Genomic DNA, 17,593 nt, shown 5'->3' on the forward strand with positions numbered 1-17,593 from the left:
TGTTGTGTCCCGGTCTAATGTAACGGTGCTGTGTCCCGGTCTAATGTAACGGTGCTGTGTCCCGGTCTAATGAAACGGTGCTGTGTCCCGGTCTAATGTAACGGTGCTGTGTCCCGGTCTAATGTAACGGTGCTGTGTCCCGGTCTAATGAAACGTTGCTGTGTCCCTGTCTAATGTAACGGTGCTGTGTCCCAGTCTAATGTAACGGTGCTGTGTCCCGGTCTAATGAAACGGTGCTGTGTCCCGGTCTAATGAAACGGTGCTGTGTACCGGTCTAATGAAACGGTGCTGTATTCGTGGTCTAATGTAACGGTGTTGTGTCCCAGTCTAATGTAACGGTGCTGTGTCCCGGTCTAATGAAACGGTGCTGTGACCCTGTCTAATGTAACGGTGCTGTATTCGGGTGTAATGTAACGGTGTTGTGTCCCGGTCTAATGTAACGGTGCTGTGTCCCGGTCTAATGAAACGGTGCTGTGTCCCAGTCTAATCTAACGGTGCTGTGTCCCGGTCTAATGAAACGGTTCTGTGTCAAGGTCTAATGAAACGGTGCTGTGTCCCGATCTAATGAAACGGTGCTGTGTCCCTGTCTAATGTAACGATGCTGTGTTCGGGTCTAATGTAACGGTGCTGTGTCCCGGTCTAATGAAACGTTGCTGTGTCCCTGTCTAATGTAACGGTGCTGTGTCCCGGTCTAATGTAACGGTGCTGTGTCCCGGTCTAATGAAACGGTGCTGTGACCCTGTCTAATGTAACGGTGCTGTATTCGGGTGTAATGTAACGGTGTTGTGTCCCGGTCTAATGTAACGGTGCTGTGTCCCGGTCTAATGAAACGGTGCTGTGTCCCAGTCTAATCTAACGGTGCTGTGTCCCGGTCTAATGAAACGGTTCTGTGTCCCGGTCTAATGAAACGGTGCTGTGTCCCGATCTAATGAAACGGTGCTGTGTCCCTGTCTAATGTAACGATGCTTTTTTCGGGTCTAATGTAACGGTGCTGTGTCCCGGTCTAATGAAACGTTGCTGTGTCCCTGTCTAATGTAACGGTGCTGTGTCCCGGTCTAATGTAACGGTGCTGTGTCCCGGTCTAATGAAACGGTGCTGTGTCCCGGTCTAATGAAACGGTGCTGTGTACCGGTCTAATGAAACGGTGCTGTATTCGTGGTCTAATGTAACGGATTTGTGTCCCAGACTAATGTAACGGTGCTGTGTCCCGGTCTAATGAAACGGTGCTGTGACCCTGTCTAATGTAACGGTGCTGTATTCGGGTGTAATGTAACGGTGTTGTGTCCCGGTCTAATGTAACGGTGCTGTGTCCCGGTCTAATGAAACGGTGCTGTGTCCCAGTCTAATGTAACGGTGCTGTGTCCCGGTCTAATGAAACGGTGTTGTGTCCCGATCTAATGTAACGGTGCTGTGTCCCGGTCTAATGAAACGGTGCTGTGTCCCTGTCTAATGTAACGGTGCTGTGTCCTGGTCTAATGAAACAGTGCTGTGTCCCGGTCTAATGAAACGGTGCTGTATTCGGGTCTAATGTAACGGTATTGTATCCCGGTCTAATGTAACGGTGCTGTGTCCCGGTCTAATGAAATGGTGCTGTGTCCCATTCTAATGTAACGGTGCTGTGTTCCGGTCTAATGTAACGGTGCTGTGTCCCGGTCTAATGAAACGGTGCTGTGTCCCGGTCTAATGAAACGGTGCTGTGTCCCGGTCTAATGTAACGGTGCTATATTCGGGTCTAATGTAACGGTACTGTGTCCCGTTCTAATGTAACGGTGTTGTGTCCCGGTCTAATGAAATGGTGCTGTTTCCCGGTCTAATGTAACGGTGCTGTGTTCCGGTATAATGTAACGGTGCTGTATTCGGGTCTAATGTAACGGTGCTGTGTACCGGTCTAATGAAACGGTGCTGTATTCGGGTCTAATGTAACGGTGCTGTGTTCGGGTCTAATGTAACGGTGTTGTGTCCCGGTCTAATGTAACGGTGCTGTGTCCCGGTCTAATGTAACGGTGCTGTGTCCCAGTCTAATGAAACGGTGCTGTGTCCCGGTCTAATGTAACGGTGCTGTGTCCCGGTCTAATGTAACGGTGCTGTGTCCCAGTCTAATGTAACGGTGCTGTGTCCCGGTCTAATGAAACGGTGCTGTGTCCCGGTCTAATGAAACGGTGCTGTGTACCGGTCTAATGAAACGGTGCTGTATTCGTGGTCTAATGTAACGGTGTTGTGTCCCAGTCTAATGTAACGGTGCTGTGTCCCGGTCTAATGAAACGGTGCTGTGACCCTGTCTAATGTAACGGTGCTGTATTCGGGTGTAATGTAACGGTGTTGTGTCCCGGTCTAATGTAACGGTGCTGTGTCCCGGTCTAATGAAACGGTGCTGTGTCCCAGTCTAATCTAACGGTGCTGTGTCCCGGTCTAATGAAACGGTTCTGTGTCCCGGTCTAATGAAACGGTGCTGTGTCCCGATCTAATGAAACGGTGCTGTGTCCCTGTCTAATGTAACGATGCTGTGTTCGGGTCTAATGTAACGGTGCTGTGTCCCGGTCTAATGAAACGTTGCTGTGTCCCTGTCTAATGTAACGGTGCTGTGTCCCGGTCTAATGTAACGGTGCTGTGTCCCGGTCTAATGAAACGGTGCTGTGACCCTGTCTAATGTAACGGTGCTGTATTCGGGTGTAATGTAACGGTGTCGTGTCCCGGTCTAATGTAACGGTGCTGTGTCCCGGTCTAATGAAACGGTGCTGTGTCCCAGTCTAATCTAACGGTGCTGTGTCCCGGTCTAATGAAACGGTTCTGTGTCCCGGTCTAATGAAACGGTGCTGTGTCCCGATCTAATGAAACGGTGCTGTGTCCCTGTCTAATGTAACGATGCTGTGTTCGGGTCTAATGTAACGGTGCTGTGTCCCGGTCTAATGAAACGTTGCTGTGTCCCTGTCTAATGTAACGGTGCTGTGTCCCGGTCTAATGTAACGGTGCTGTGTCCCGGTCTAATGAAACGGTGCTGTGTCCCTGTCTAATGTAACGGTGCTGTGTCCCGGTCTAATGTAACGGTGCTGTGTTCGGGTCTAATGTAACGGTGCTGTGTTCGGGTCTAATGTAACGGTGCTGTGTCCCGGTCTAATGAAACGGTGCTGTGTCCCGGTCTAATGTAACGGTGTTGTGTCCCGGTCTAATGTAACGGTGCTGTATTCGGGTCTAATGTAACAGTGCTGTGTCCCGGTCTAATGTAACGGTGCTGTATTCGGGTCTAATGAAACGGTGCTGTGTCCCGGTCTAATGTAAAGGTGCTATATTCGGGTCTAATGTAACGGTACTGTGTCCCGGTCTAATGTAACGGTGCTGTGTTCCGGTATAATGTAATGGTGCTGTATTCGGGTCTAATGTAACGGTGCTGTGTACCGGTCTAATGAAACGGTGCTGTATTCAGGTCTAATGTAACGGTGCTGTGTTCGGGTCTAATGTAACGGTGTTGTGTCCCGGTCTAATGTAACGGTGCTGTGTCCCGGTCTAATGTAACGGTGCTGTGTCCCGGTCTAATGAAACGGTGCTGTGTCCCGGTCTAATGTAACGGTGCTGTGTCCCGGTCTAATGTAACGGTGCTGTGTCCCGGTCTAATGAAACGTTGCTGTGTCCCTGTCTAATGTAACAGTGCTGTGTCCCGGTCTAATGTAACTTTGCTGTGTCCCGGTCTAATGAAACGGTGCTGTGTCCCGGTCTAATGAAACGGTGCTGTGTACCGGTCTAATGAAACGGTGCTGTATTCGTGGTCTAATGTAACGGTGTTGTGTCCCAGTCTAATGTAACGGTGCTGTGTCCCGGTCTAATGAAACGGTGCTGTGACCCTGTCTAATGTAACGGTGCTGTATTCGGGTGTAATGTAACGGTGTTGTGTCCCGGTCTAATGTAACGGTGCTGTGTCCCGGTCTAATGAAACGGTGCTGTGTCCCAGTCTAATGTAACGGTGCTGTGTCCCGGTCTAATGAAACGGTTCTGTGTCCCGGTCTAATGAAACGGTGCTGTGTCCCGATCTAATGAAACGGTGCTGTGTCCCTGTCTAATGTAACGATGCTGTGTTCGGGTCTAATGTAACGGTGCTGTGTCCCGGTCTAATGAAACGGTGCTGTGTCCCGATCTAATGAAACGGTGCTGTGTCCCTGTCTAATGTAACGATGCTGTGTTCGGGTCTAATGTAACGGTGCTGTGTCCCGGTCTAATGAAACGTTGCTGTGTCCCTGTCTAATGTAACGGTGCTGTGTCCCGGGCTAATGTAACGGTGCTGTGTCCCGGTCTAATGAAACGGTGCTGTGTCCCGGTCTAATGAAACGGTGCTGTGTACCGGTCTAATGAAACGGTGCTGTATTCGTGGTCTAATGTAACGGTGTTGTGTCCCAGACTAATGTAACGGTGCTGTGTCCCGGTCTAATGAAACGGTGCTGTGACCCTGTCTAATGTAACGGTGCTGTATTCGGGTGTAATGTAACGGTGTTGTGTCCCGGTCTAATGTAACGGTGCTGTGTCCCGGTCTAATGAAACGGTGCTGTGTCCCAGTCTAATGTAACGGTGCTGTGTCCCGGTCTAATGAAACGGTTCTGTGTCCCGGTCTAATGAAACGGTGCTGTGTCCCGATCTAATGAAACGGTGCTGTGTCCCTGTCTAATGTAACGATGCTGTGTTCGGGTCTAATGTAACGGTGCTGTGTCCCGGTCTAATGTAACGGTGCTGTGTCCCGGTCTAATGAAACGGTGCTGTGTCCCGGTCTAATGAAACGGTGCTGTGTCCCGGTCTAATGTAACAGTGTTGTGTCCGGGTCTAATGTAACGGTTTTGTGTCCCGGTCTAATGTAACGGTGCTGTATTCGGGTCTAATGTAACGGTGCTGTGTCCCGGTCTAATGTAACGGTGCTGTATTCGGGTCTAATGAAACGGTGCTGTGTCCCGGTCTAATGTAACGGTGCTATATTCGGGTCTAATGTAACTGTACTGTGTCCCGGTCTAATGTAACGGTGTTGTGTCCCGGTCTAATGAAATGGTGCTGTGTCCCGGTCTAATGTAACGGTGCTGTGTCCCGGTCTAATGTAACAGTGCTGTATTCGGGTCTAATGTAACGGTGCTGTGTACCGGTCTAATGAAACTGTGATGTATTCGGGTCTAATGTAACGGTGCTGTGTTCGGGTCTAATGTAACGGTGTTGTGTCCGGGTCTAATGTAACGGTGCTGTGTCCCGGTCTAATGTAACGGTGCTGTGTCCCGTTCTAATGAAACGGTGCTGTGTCCAGGTCTAATGAAATGTTGCTGTGTCCCGATCTAATGTAACGGTGCTGTGTCCCGGTCTAATGAAACGGTGCTGTGTCCCTGTCTAATGTAACGGTGCTGTGTCCCGGTCTAATGTGACGGTGCTGTGTCCCGGTCTAATGTAACGGTGCTGTATTCGGGTCTAATGTAACGGTGCTGTGTCCCGGTCTAATGTAACGGTGCTGTGTCCCGGTCTAATGTAATGGTGCTGTGTTCCGGTATAATGTAACGGTGCTGTATTCGGGTCTAATGTAACGGTGCTGTGTACCGGTCTAATGAAACGGTGCTGTATTCGGGTCTAATGTAACGGTGCTGTGTTCGGGTCTAATGTAACGGTGTTCTGTCCCGGTCTAATGTAACGGTGCTGTGTCCCGGTCTAATGTAACGGTGCTGTGTTCCGGTATAATGTAACGGTGCTGTATTCGGGTCTAATGTAACGGTGCTGTGTCCCGGTCTAATGAAACGGTGCTGTATTCGGGTCTAATGTAACGGTGCTGTGTTCGGGTCTAATGTAACGGTGTTGTGTCCCGGTCTAATGTAACGGTGCTGTGTCCCGGTCTAATGTAACGGTGCTGTGTCCCGGTCTAATGAAACGGTGCTGTGTCCCGGTCTAATGTAACGGTGCTGTGTCCCGGTCTAATGTAACGGTGCTGTGTCCCGGTCTAATGAAACGTTGCTGTGTCCCTGTCTAATGTAACGGTGCTGTGTCCCGGTCTAATGTAACGGTGCTGTGTCCCGGTCTAATGTAACGGTGCTGTGTCCCGTTCTAATGAAACGGTGCTGTGTCCAGGTCTAATGAAATTTTGCTGTGTCCCGATCTAATGTAACGGTGCTGTGTCCCGGTCTAATGAAACGGTGCTGTGTTCCTGTCTAATGTAACGGTGCTGTGTCCCGGTCTAATGTGACGGTGCTGTGTCCCGGTCTAATGAAACGGTGCTGTGTCCCGGTCTAATGAAACGGTGCTGTGTACCGGTCTAATGAAACGGTGCTGTATTCGGGTCTAATGTAACGGTGTTGTGTCCCGGTCTAATGTAACGGTGCTGTGTCCCGGTCTAATGAAACGGTGCTGTGTCCCGGTCTAATGTAACGGTGCTGTGTCCCGGTCTAATGAAACGGTGCTGTGTCCCGGTCTAATGTAACGGTGTTGTGTCCCGGTCTAATGTAACGGTGCTGTGTCCCGGTCTAATGTAACGGTGCTGTATTCGGGTCTAATGTAACGGTGTTGTGTCCGGGTCTAATGTAACGGTGCTGTGTCCCGGTCTAATGTAACGGTGCTGTGTCCCGTTCTAATGAAACGGTGCTGTGTCCAGGTCTAATGAAATGTTGCTGTGTCCCGATCTAATGTAACGGTGCTGTGTCCCGGTCTAATGAAACGGTGCTGTGTCCCTGTCTAATGTAACGGTGCTGTGTCCCGGTCTAATGTGACGGTGCTGTGTCCCGGTCTAATGTAACGGTGCTGTATTCGGGTCTAATGTAACGGTGCTGTGTCCCGGTCTAATGTAACGGTGCTGTATTCGGGTCTAATGAAACGTTGCTGTGTCCATGTCTAATGTAACAGTGCTATATTCGGGTCTAATGTAACGGTGCTGTGTTCGGGTCTAATGTAACGGTGTTCTGTCCCGGTCTAATGTAACGGTGCTGTGTCCCGGTCTAATGTAACGGTGCTGTGTTCCGGTATAATGTAACGGTGCTGTATTCGGGTCTAATGTAACGGTGCTGTGTCCCGGTCTAATGAAACGGTGCTGTATTCGGGTCTAATGTAACGGTGCTGTGTTCGGGTCTAATGTAACGGTGTTGTGTCCCGGTCTAATGTAACGGTGCTGTGTCCCGGTCTAATGTAACGGTGCTGTGTCCCGGTCTAATGAAACGGTGCTGTGTCCCGGTCTAATGTAACGGTGCTGTGTCCCGGTCTAATGTAACGGTGCTGTGTCCCGGTCTAATGAAACGTTGCTGTGTCCCTGTCTAATGTAACGGTGCTGTGTCCCGGTCTAATGTAACGGTGCTGTGTCCCGGTCTAATGTAACGGTGCTGTGTCCCGTTCTAATGTAACGGTGCTGTGTCCCGGTCTAATGTAACTTTGCTGTGTCCCGATCTAATGTAACGGTGCTGTGTCCCGGTCTAATGAAACGGTGCTGTGTTCCTGTCTAATGTAACGGTGCTGTGTCCCGGTCTAATGTGACGGTGCTGTGTCCCGGTCTAATGAAACGGTGCTGTGTCCCGGTCTAATGAAACGGTGCTGTGTACCGGTCTAATGAAACGGTGCTGTATTCGGGTCTAATGTAACGGTGTTGTGTCCCGGTCTAATGTAACGGTGCTGTGTCCCGGTCTAATGAAACGGTGCTGTGTCCCGGTCTAATGTAACGGTGCTGTGTCCCGGTCTAATGAAACGGTGCTGTGTCCCGGTCTAATGTAACGGTGTTGTGTCCCGGTCTAATGTAACGGTGCTGTGTCCCGGTCTAATGTAACGGTGCTGTATTCGGGTCTAATGTAACGGTGTTGTGTCCGGGTCTAATGTAACGGTGCTGTGTCCCGGTCTAATGTAACGGTGCTGTGTCCCGTTCTAATGAAACGGTGCTGTGTCCAGGTCTAATGAAATGTTGCTGTGTCCCGATCTAATGTAACGGTGCTGTGTCCCGGTCTAATGAAACGGTGCTGTGTCCCTGTCTAATGTAACGGTGCTGTGTCCCGGTCTAATGTGACGGTGCTGTGTCCCGGTCTAATGTAACGGTGCTGTATTCGGGTCTAATGTAACGGTGCTGTGTCCCGGTCTAATGTAACGGTGCTGTATTCGGGTCTAATGAAACGTTGCTGTGTCCATGTCTAATGTAACAGTGCTATATTCGGGTCTAATGTAACTGTACTGTGTCCCGGTCTAATGTAACGGTGTTGTGTCCCGGTCTAATGAAATGGTGCTGTGTCCCGGTCTAATGTAACGGTGCTGTGTCCCGGTCTAATGTAACGGTGCTGTATTCGGGTCTAATGTAACGGTGCTGTGTACCGGTCTAATGAAACAGTGATGTATTCGGGTCTAATGTAACGGTGCTGTGTTCGGGTCTAATGTAACGGTGTTGTGTCCGGGTCTAATGTAACGGTGCTGTGTCCCGGTCTAATGTAACGGTGCTGTGTCCCGGTCTAATGTAACGGTGCTGTATTTGGGTCTAATGTAACGGTGCTGTGTACCGGTCTAATGTAACGGTGGTGTATTTGGGTCTAATGTAACGGTGCTGTGTACCGGTCTAATGAAACGGTGATGTATTAGGGTCTAATGTAACGGTGCTGTGTTCGTGTCTAATGTAACGGTGTTGTGTCCGGGTCTAATGTAACGGTGCTGTGTCCCGGTCTAATGTAACGGTGCTGTGTCCCGTTCTAATGAAACGGTGCTGTGTCCAGGTCTAATGAAACGGTGATGTATTCGGGTCTAATGTAACGGTGCTGTGTACCGGTCTAATGAAACGGTGATGTATTCGGGTCTAATGTAACGGTGCTGTGTTCGGGTCTAATGTAACGGTGTTGTGTCCGGGTCTAATGTAACGGTGCTGTGTCCCGGTCTAATGTAACGGTGCTGTGTCCCGGTCTAATGTAACGGTGCTGTATTCGGGTCTAATGTAACGGTGCTGTGTACCGGTCTAATGAAACGGTGATGTATTCGGGTCTAATGTAACGGTGCTGTGTTCGGGTCTAATGTAACGGTGTTGTGTCCGGGTCTAATGTAACGGTGCTGTGTCCCGGTCTAATGTAACGGTGCTGTGTCCCGTTCTAATGAAACGGTGCTGTGTCCAGGTCTAATGAAATTTTGCTGTGTCCCGATCTAATGTAACGGTGCTGTGTCCCGGTCTAATGAAACGGTGCTGTGTTCCTGTCTAATGTAACGGTGCTGTGTCCCGGTCTAATGTGACGGTGCTGTGTCCCGGTCTAATGAAACGGTGCTGTGTCCCGGTCTAATGAAACGGTGCTGTGTACCGGTCTAATGAAACGGTGCTGTATTCGGGTCTAATGTAACGGTGTTGTGTCCCGGTCTAATGTAACGGTGCTGTGTCCCAGTCTAATGAAAAGGTGCTGTGTCCCGGTCTAATGTAACGGTGCTGTGTCCCGGTCTAATGAAACGGTGCTGTGTCCCGGTCTAATGTAACGGTGTTGTGTCCCGGTCTAATGTAACGGTGTTGTGTCCCGGTCTAATGTAACGGTGCTGTATTCGGGTCTAATGTAACGGTGCTGTGTCCCGGTCTAATGTAACGGTGCTGTATTCGGGTCTAATGAAACGGTGCTGTGTCCCGGTCTAATGCAACGGTGCTGTTTCCCGGTCTAATGTAACGTGCTGTATTCGGGTCTAATGAAACGGTGCTGTGTCCCGTTCTAATGTAACGGTGCTGTATTCGGGTCTAATGTAACGGTGCTGTGTCCCGGTCTAATGAAACGATGCTGTGTCCCGGTCTAATGAAACGGTGCTGTGTCCCGGTCTAATGTAACGGTGCTGTGTCCTGGTCTAATGAAACGGTGCTGTATTCGGGTCTAATGTAACGGTGCTGTGTTCGGGTCTAATGTAACGGTGCTGTGTCCCGGTCTAATGTAACGGTGCTGTGTTCGGGTCTAATGTAACAGTGCTGTGTTTGGGTCTAATGAAACGGTGCTTTGTCCCGGTCTAATGAAACTGTGCTGTGTCCCGGTCTAATGTAACGGTGCTGTGTCCCGATCTAATGAAACGGTGCTGTGTCCCTGTCTAATGTAACAGTGCTGTGTCCCGGTCTAATGTAACGGTGCTGTGTCCCGGTCTAATGAAACGGTGCTGTGTCCCGGTCTAATGAAAAGGTGCTGTGTACCTTTTCACCGTTACGGTGCTGTATTCGGGTCTAATGTAACGGTTTTGTGTCCCGGTCTAATGTAACGGTGCTGTGTCCCAGTCTAATGGAACGGTGCTGTGTCCCGGTCTAATGTAACGGTGCTGTGTCTCGGTCTAATGAAACGGTTCTGTGTCCCGGTCTAATGAAACGGTGCTGTGTCCCGATCTAATGAAACGGTGCTGTGTCCCGGTCTAATGTAACGGTGCTGTGTTCGGGTCTAATGTAACGGTGCTGTGTTCGGGTCTAATGAAACGGTGCTGTGTCCCGGTCTAATGAAACGGTGCTGTGTCCCGGTCTAATGTAACGGTGCTGTGTCCCGATCTAATGAAACGGTGCTGTGTCCCTGTCTAATGTAACGGTGCTGTGTCCCGGTCTAATGTAACGGTGCTGTGTCCCGGTCTAATGAAACGGTGCTGTGTCCCGGTCTAATGAAAAGGTGCTGTGTACCGGTCTAATGTAACGGTGCTGTATTCGGGTCTAATGAAACGGTGCTGTGTCCCGGTCTAATGTAACGGTGCTGTGTCCCGGTCTAATGTAACGGTGCTGTATTCGGGTCTAATGAAACGGTGCTGTGTCCCGGTCTAATGTAACGGTGCTGTATTCGGGTCTAATGTAACGGTGCTGTGTCCCGGTCTAATGAAACGGTGCTGAGTCCCGGTCTAATGAAACGGTGCTGTGTCCCGGTCTAATGTAACGGTGCTGTGTCCTGGTCTAATGAAACGGTGCTGTATTCGGGTCTAATGTAACGGTGCTGTGTTCGGGTCTAATGTAACGGTGCTGTGTCCCGGTCTAATGTAACGGTGCTGTGTTCGGGTCTAATGTAACGGTGCTGTGTTTGGGTCTAATGAAACGGTGCTGTGTCCAGGTCTAATGAAACGGTGCTGTGTCCCGGTCTAATGTAACGGTGCTGTGTCCCGATCTAATGAAACGGTGCTGTGTCCCTGTCTAATGTAACAGTGCTGTGTCCCGGTCTAATTTAACGGTGCTGTGTCCCGGTCTAATGAAACGGTGCTGTGTCCCGGTCTAATGTAACCGTGCTGTATTCGGGTCTAATGTAACGGTGCTGTGTCCCGGTCTAATGAAACGGTGCTGAGTCCCGGTCTAATGAAACGGTGCTGTGTCCCGGTCTAATGTAACGGTGCTGTGTCCTGGTCTAATGCAACGGTGCTGTATTCGGGTCTAATGAAACGGTGCTGTGTCCCGGTCTAATGTAACGGTGCTGTATTCGGGTCTAATGTAACGGTGCTGTGTCCCGGTCTAATGAAACGGTGCTGAGTCCCGGTCTAATGAAACGGTGCTGTGTCCCGGTCTAATGTAACGGTGCTGTGTCCTGGTCTAATGAAACGGTGCTGTATTCGGGTCTAATGTAACGGTGCTGTGTTCGGGTCTAATGCAACGGTGCTGTGTCCCGGTCTAATGTAACGGTGCTGTGTTCGGGTCTAATGTAACGGTGCTGTGTTTGGGTCTAATGAAACGGTGCTGTGTCCCGGTCTAATGTAACGGTGCTGTGTCCCGGTCTAATGTAACGGTGCTGTGTCCCGATCTAATGAAACGGTGCTGTGTCCCTGTCTAATGTAACAGTGCTGTGTCCCGGTCTAATGTAACGGTGCTGTGTCCCGGTCTAATGAAACGGTGCTGTGTCCCGGTCTAATGAAAAGGTGCTGTGTCCCGGTCTAATGTAACGGTGCTGTGTTCGGGTCTAATGTTACGGTGCTGTGTTCGGGTCTAATGAAACGGTGCTGTGTCCCGGTCTAATGAAACGGTGCTGTGTCCCGGTCTAATGAAACGGTGCTTTGTCCCGGTCTAATGTAACGGTGCTGTGTCCTGGTCTAATGAAACGGTGCTGTATTCGGGTCTAATGTAACGGTGCTGTGTTCGGGTCTAATGTAACGGTGCTGTGTCCCGGTCTAATGTAACGGTGCTTTATTCAAGTCTAATGAAACGGTGCTGTGTCCCAGTCTAATGTAACGGTGCTGTATTCGGGTCTAATGTAACGGTTTTGTGTCCCGGTCTAATGTAACGGTGCTGTGTCCCGGTCTAATGAAACGGTGCTGTGTCCCGATCTAATGAAACGGTGCTGTGTCCCGGTCTAATGTAACGGTGCTTTGTTCGGGTCTAATGTAACGGTGCTGTGTTCGGGTCTAATGAAACGGTGCTGTGTCCCGGTCTAATGAAACGGTGCTGTGTCCCGGTCTAATGTAACGGTGCTGTGTCCCGATCTAATGAAACGGTGCTGTGTCCCTGTCTAATGTAACGGTGCTGTGTCCCGGTCTAATGTAACGGTGCTGTGTCCCGGTCTAATGAAACGGTGCTGTGTCCCGGTCTAATGAAAAGGTGCTGTGTACCGGTCTAATGTAACGTTGCTGTATTCGGGTCTAATGAAACGGTGCTGTGTCCCGGTCTAATGAAACGGTGCTGTGTCCCGGTCTAATGTAACGGTGCTGTGTCCTGGTCTAATGAAACGGTGCTGTATTCGGGTCTAATGTAACGGTGCTGTGTTCGGGTCTAATGTAACGGTGCTGTGTCCCGGTCTAATGTAACGGTGCTGTGTTCGGGTCTAATGTAACGGTGCTGTGTTTGGGTCTAATGAAACGGTGCTGTGTCCAGGTCTAATGAAACGGTGCTGTGTCCCGGTCTAATGTAACGGTGCTGTGTCCCGATCTAATGAAACGGTGCTGTGTCCCTGTCTAATGTAACAGTGCTGTGTCCCGGTCTAATTTAACGGTGCTGTGTCCCGGTCTAATGAAACGGTGCTGTGTCCCGGTCTAATGTAACCGTGCTGTATTCGGGTCTAATGTAACGGTGCTGTGTCCCGGTCTAATGAAACGGTGCTGAGTCCCGGTCTAATGAAACGGTGCTGTGTCCCGGTCTAATGTAACGGTGCTGTGTCCTGGTCTAATGCAACGGTGCTGTATTCGGGTCTAATGAAACGGTGCTGTGTCCCGGTCTAATGTAACGGTGCTGTATTCGGGTCTAATGTAACGGTGCTGTGTCCCGGTCTAATGAAACGGTGCTGAGTCCCGGTCTAATGAAACGGTGCTGTGTCCCGGTCTAATGTAACGGTGCTGTGTCCTGGTCTAATGAAACGGTGCTGTATTCGGGTCTAATGTAACGGTGCTGTGTTCGGGTCTAATGCAACGGTGCTGTGTCCCGGTCTAATGTAACGGTGCTGTGTTCGGGTCTAATGTAACGGTGCTGTGTTTGGGTCTAATGAAACGGTGCTGTGTCCCGGTCTAATGAAACGGTGCTGTGTCCCGGTCTAATGTAACGGTGCTGTGTCCCGATCTAATGAAACGGTGCTGTGTCCCTGTCTAATGTAACAGTGCTGTGTCCCGGTCTAATGTAACGGTGCTGTGTCCCGGTCTAATGAAACGGTGCTGTGTCCCGGTCTAATGAAAAGGTGCTGTGTCCCGGTCTAATGTAACGGTGCTGTGTTCGGGTCTAATGTTACGGTGCTGTGTTCGGGTCTAATGAAACGGTGCTGTGTCCCGGTCTAATGAAACGGTGCTGTGTCCCGGTCTAATGAAACGGTGCTTTGTCCCGGTCTAATGTAACGGTGCTGTGTCCTGGTCTAATGAAACGGTGCTGTATTCGGGTCTAATGTAACGGTGCTGTGTTCGGGTCTAATGTAACGGTGCTGTGTCCCGGTCTAATGTAACGGTGCTGTATTCAAGTCTAATGAAACGGTGCTGTGTCCCAGTCTAATGTAACGGTGCTGTATTCGGGTCTAATGTAACGGTTTTGTGTCCCGGTCTAATGTAACGGTGCTGTGTCCCGGTCTAATGAAACGGTGCTGTGTCCCGATCTAATGAAACGGTGCTGTGTCCCGGTCTAATGTAACGGTGCTTTGTTCGGGTCTAATGTAACGGTGCTGTGTTCGGGTCTAATGAAACGGTGCTGTGTCCCGGTCTAATGAAACGGTGCTGTGTCCCGGTCTAATGTAACGGTGCTGTGTCCCGATCTAATGAAACGGTGCTGTGTCCCTGTCTAATGTAACGGTGCTGTGTCCCGGTCTAATGTAACGGTGCTGTGTCCCGGTCTAATGAAACGGTGCTGTGTCCCGGTCTAATGAAAAGGTGCTGTGTACCGGTCTAATGTAACGTTGCTGTATTCGGGTCTAATGAAACGGTGCTGTGTCCCGGTCTAATGTAACGGTGCTGTGTCCCGGTCTAATGTAATGGTGCTGTATTCAGGTCTAATGAAACGGTGCTGTGTCCCGGTCTAATGTAACGGTGCTGTATTCGGGTCTAATGTAACGGTGCTGTGTCCCGGTCTAATGAAACGGTGCTGTGTCCCGGTCTAATGAAACGGTGCTGTGTCCCGGTCTAATGTAACGGTGCTGTGTCCCGGTCTAATGAAGCGGTGCTGTGTCCCCGGTCTAATGAAAAGGTGCTGTGTACCGGTCTAATGTAACGGTGCTGTATTCGGGTCTAATGAAACGGTGCTGTGTCCCGGTCTAATGAAAAGGTGCTGTGTACCGGTCTAATGTAACGGTGCTGTATTCGGGTCTAATGTAACGGTTTTGTGTCCCGGTCTAATGTAACGGTGCTGTGTCCCGGTCTAATGGAACGGTGCTGTGTCCCGGTCTAATGTAACGGTGCTGTGTCTCGGTCTAATGAAACGGTTCTGTGTCCCGGTCTAATGAAACGGTGCTGTGTCCCGATCTAATGAAACGGTGCTGTGTCCCGGTCTAATGTAACGGTGCTGTGTTCGGGTCTAATGTAACGGTGCTGTGTTCGGGTCTAATGAAACGGTGCTGTGTCCCGGTCTAATGAAACGGTGCTGTGTCCCGGTCTAATGTAACGGTGCTGTGTCCCGATCTAATGAAACGGTGCTGTGTCCCTGTCTAATGTAACGGTGCTGTGTCCCGGTCTAATGTAACGGTGCTGTGTCCCGGTCTAATGAAACGGTGCTGTGTCCCGGTCTAATGAAAAGGTGCTTTGTACCGGTCTAATGTAACGGTGCTGTATTCGGGTCTAATGAAACGGTGCTGTGTCCCGGTCTAATGTAATGGTGCTGTGTCCCGGTCTAATGTAACGGTGCTGTATTCGGGTCTAATGAAACGGTGCTGGGTCCCGGTCTAATGTAACGGTGCTGTATTCGGGTCTAATGTAACGGTGCTGTGTCCCGGTCTAATGAAACGGTGCTGTGTCCCGGTCTAATGAAACGGTGCTGTGTCCCGGTCTAATGTAACGGTGCTGTGTCCTGGTCTAATGAAACGGTGCTGTATTCGGGTCTAATGTAACAGTGCTGTGTTCGGGTCTAATGTAACGGTGTTGTGTCCCGGTCTAATGTAACGGTGCTGTGTCCTGGTCTAATGAAACGGTGCTGTGACCCGGTCTAATGTAACGGTGCTGTGTACCGGTATAATGTAACGGTGCTGTATTCGGATCTAATGTAACGGTGTTGTGTCCCGGTCTAATGTAACGGTGTTGTGTCCCGGTCTAATGTAACGGTGCTGTGTCCCGGTCTAATGAAACGGTGCTGTGTCCCGGTCTAATGTAACGGTGCTGTGTCCCGATCTAATGAAACGGTGCTGTGTCCCTGTCTAATGTAACGATGCTGTGTCCCGATCTAATGTAACGGTGCTGTGTTCGGGTCTAATGTAACGGTGCTGTGTTCGGGTCTAATGTAACGGGGCTGTGTCCCGGTCTATTGTAACGGTGTTGTGTCCCGGTCTAATGAAACGGTAATGTGTCCCGGTCTAATGTAACGGTGCTGTATTCGGGTCTAATGAAACGGTGCTTTGTCCCGGTCTAATGTATTGTTGTTGTGTCCCGGTCTAATGTAACGGTGCTGTATTCGGGTCTAATGAAACGGTGCTGTGTCCCGGTCTAATGTAACGGTGCTATATTCGGGTCTAATGTAACGTTACTGTGTCCCGGTCTAATGTAACGGTGTTGTGTCCCGGTCTAATGAAATGGTGCTGTGTCCCGGTCTAATGAACGGTGCTGTGTCCCGGTCTAATGTAACGGTGCTGTATTCGGGTCTAATGTAACGATGCTGTGTACCGGTCTAATGAAACGGTGCTGTATTCGGGTCTAATGTAACGGTGCCGTGTTCGGGTCTAATGTAACGGTGTTGTATCCCGGTCTAATGTAACGGTGCTGTGTCCCGGTCTAATGTAACGGTGCTGTGTCCAGGTCTAATGACATTTTGCTGTGTCCCGATCTAATGTAACGGTGCTGTGTCCCGGTCTAATGAAACGGTGCTGTGTCTCTGTCTAATGTAACGGTGCTGTGTCCCGGTCTAATGTGACGGTGCTGTGTCCCGGTCTAATGAAACGGTGATGTGTCCCGGTCTAATGAAACGGTGCTGTGTCCCGGTCTAATGAAACGGTGCTGTATTCAGGTCTAATGTAACAGTGTTGTGTCCCGGTCTAATGTAACGGTGCTGTGTCCCGGTCTAATGTAACAGTGTTGTGTCCCGGTCTAATGTAACAGTGTTGTGTCCCGGTCTAATGTAACGGTGCTGTATTCGGGTCTAATGTAACGGTAATGTGTCCCGGTCTAATGTAACGGTGCTGTATTCGGGTCTAATGAAACGTTGCTTTGTCCCGGTCTAATGTAACGTTGCTGTGTCCCGGTCTAATGTAACGGTGCTGTATTCGGGTCTAATGTAACGGTGCTGTGTCCCGGTCTAATGTAACGGTGCTGTATTCGGGTCTAATGAAACGGTGCTGTGTCCCGGTCTAATGAAACGGTGCTGTGTCCCGGTCTAATGAAACGGTGCTGTGTCCCGGTCTAATGTAACGGTGCTGTGTCCTGGTCTAATGAAACGGTGCTGTATTCGGTTCTAATGTAACGGTGCTCTGTTCGGGTCTAATGTAACGGTGCTGTGTCCCGGTCTAATGTAACGGTGCTGTGTTCGGGTCTAATGTAACGGTGCTGTGTTCGGGTCTAATGAAACGGTGCTGTGTCCCGGTCTAATGTAACGGTGCTGTGTCCCGATCTAATGAAACGGTGCTGTGTCCCGGTCTAATGAAACGGTGCTGTGTCCCGGTCTAATGAAAAGGTGCTGTGTACCGGTTTAATGTAACGGTGCTGTATTCGGGTCTAATGTAACGGTTTTGTGACCCGGTCTAATGTAACGGTGCTGTGTTCGGGTCTAATGTAACGGTGCTGTGTTCCGGTCTAATGTAACGGTGCTGTGTTCGGGTCTAATGAAGCGGTGCTGTGTCCCTGTCTAATGTAACAGTGCTGTGTCCCGGTCTAATGTAACGGTGCTGTGTCCCGGTCTAATGAAACGGTGCTGTGTCCCGGTCTAATGAAAAGGTGCTGTGTACCGGTCTAATGTAACGGTGCTGTATTCGGGTCTAATGTAACGGTGCTGTGTTCGGGTCTAATGAAACGGTGCTGTGTCCCGGTCTAACGAAACGGTGCTGTGTCCCGGTCTAATGTAACGGTGCTGTGTCCCGATCTATTGAAACGGTGCTGTGTCCCTGTCTAATGTAACGGTGCTGTGTCCCGG

This window comes from Oncorhynchus clarkii, chromosome 16 (assembly GCF_045791955.1).
Source record: "Oncorhynchus clarkii lewisi isolate Uvic-CL-2024 chromosome 16, UVic_Ocla_1.0, whole genome shotgun sequence".
NCBI classification, from domain to species: Eukaryota; Metazoa; Chordata; class Actinopteri; order Salmoniformes; family Salmonidae; genus Oncorhynchus; species Oncorhynchus clarkii.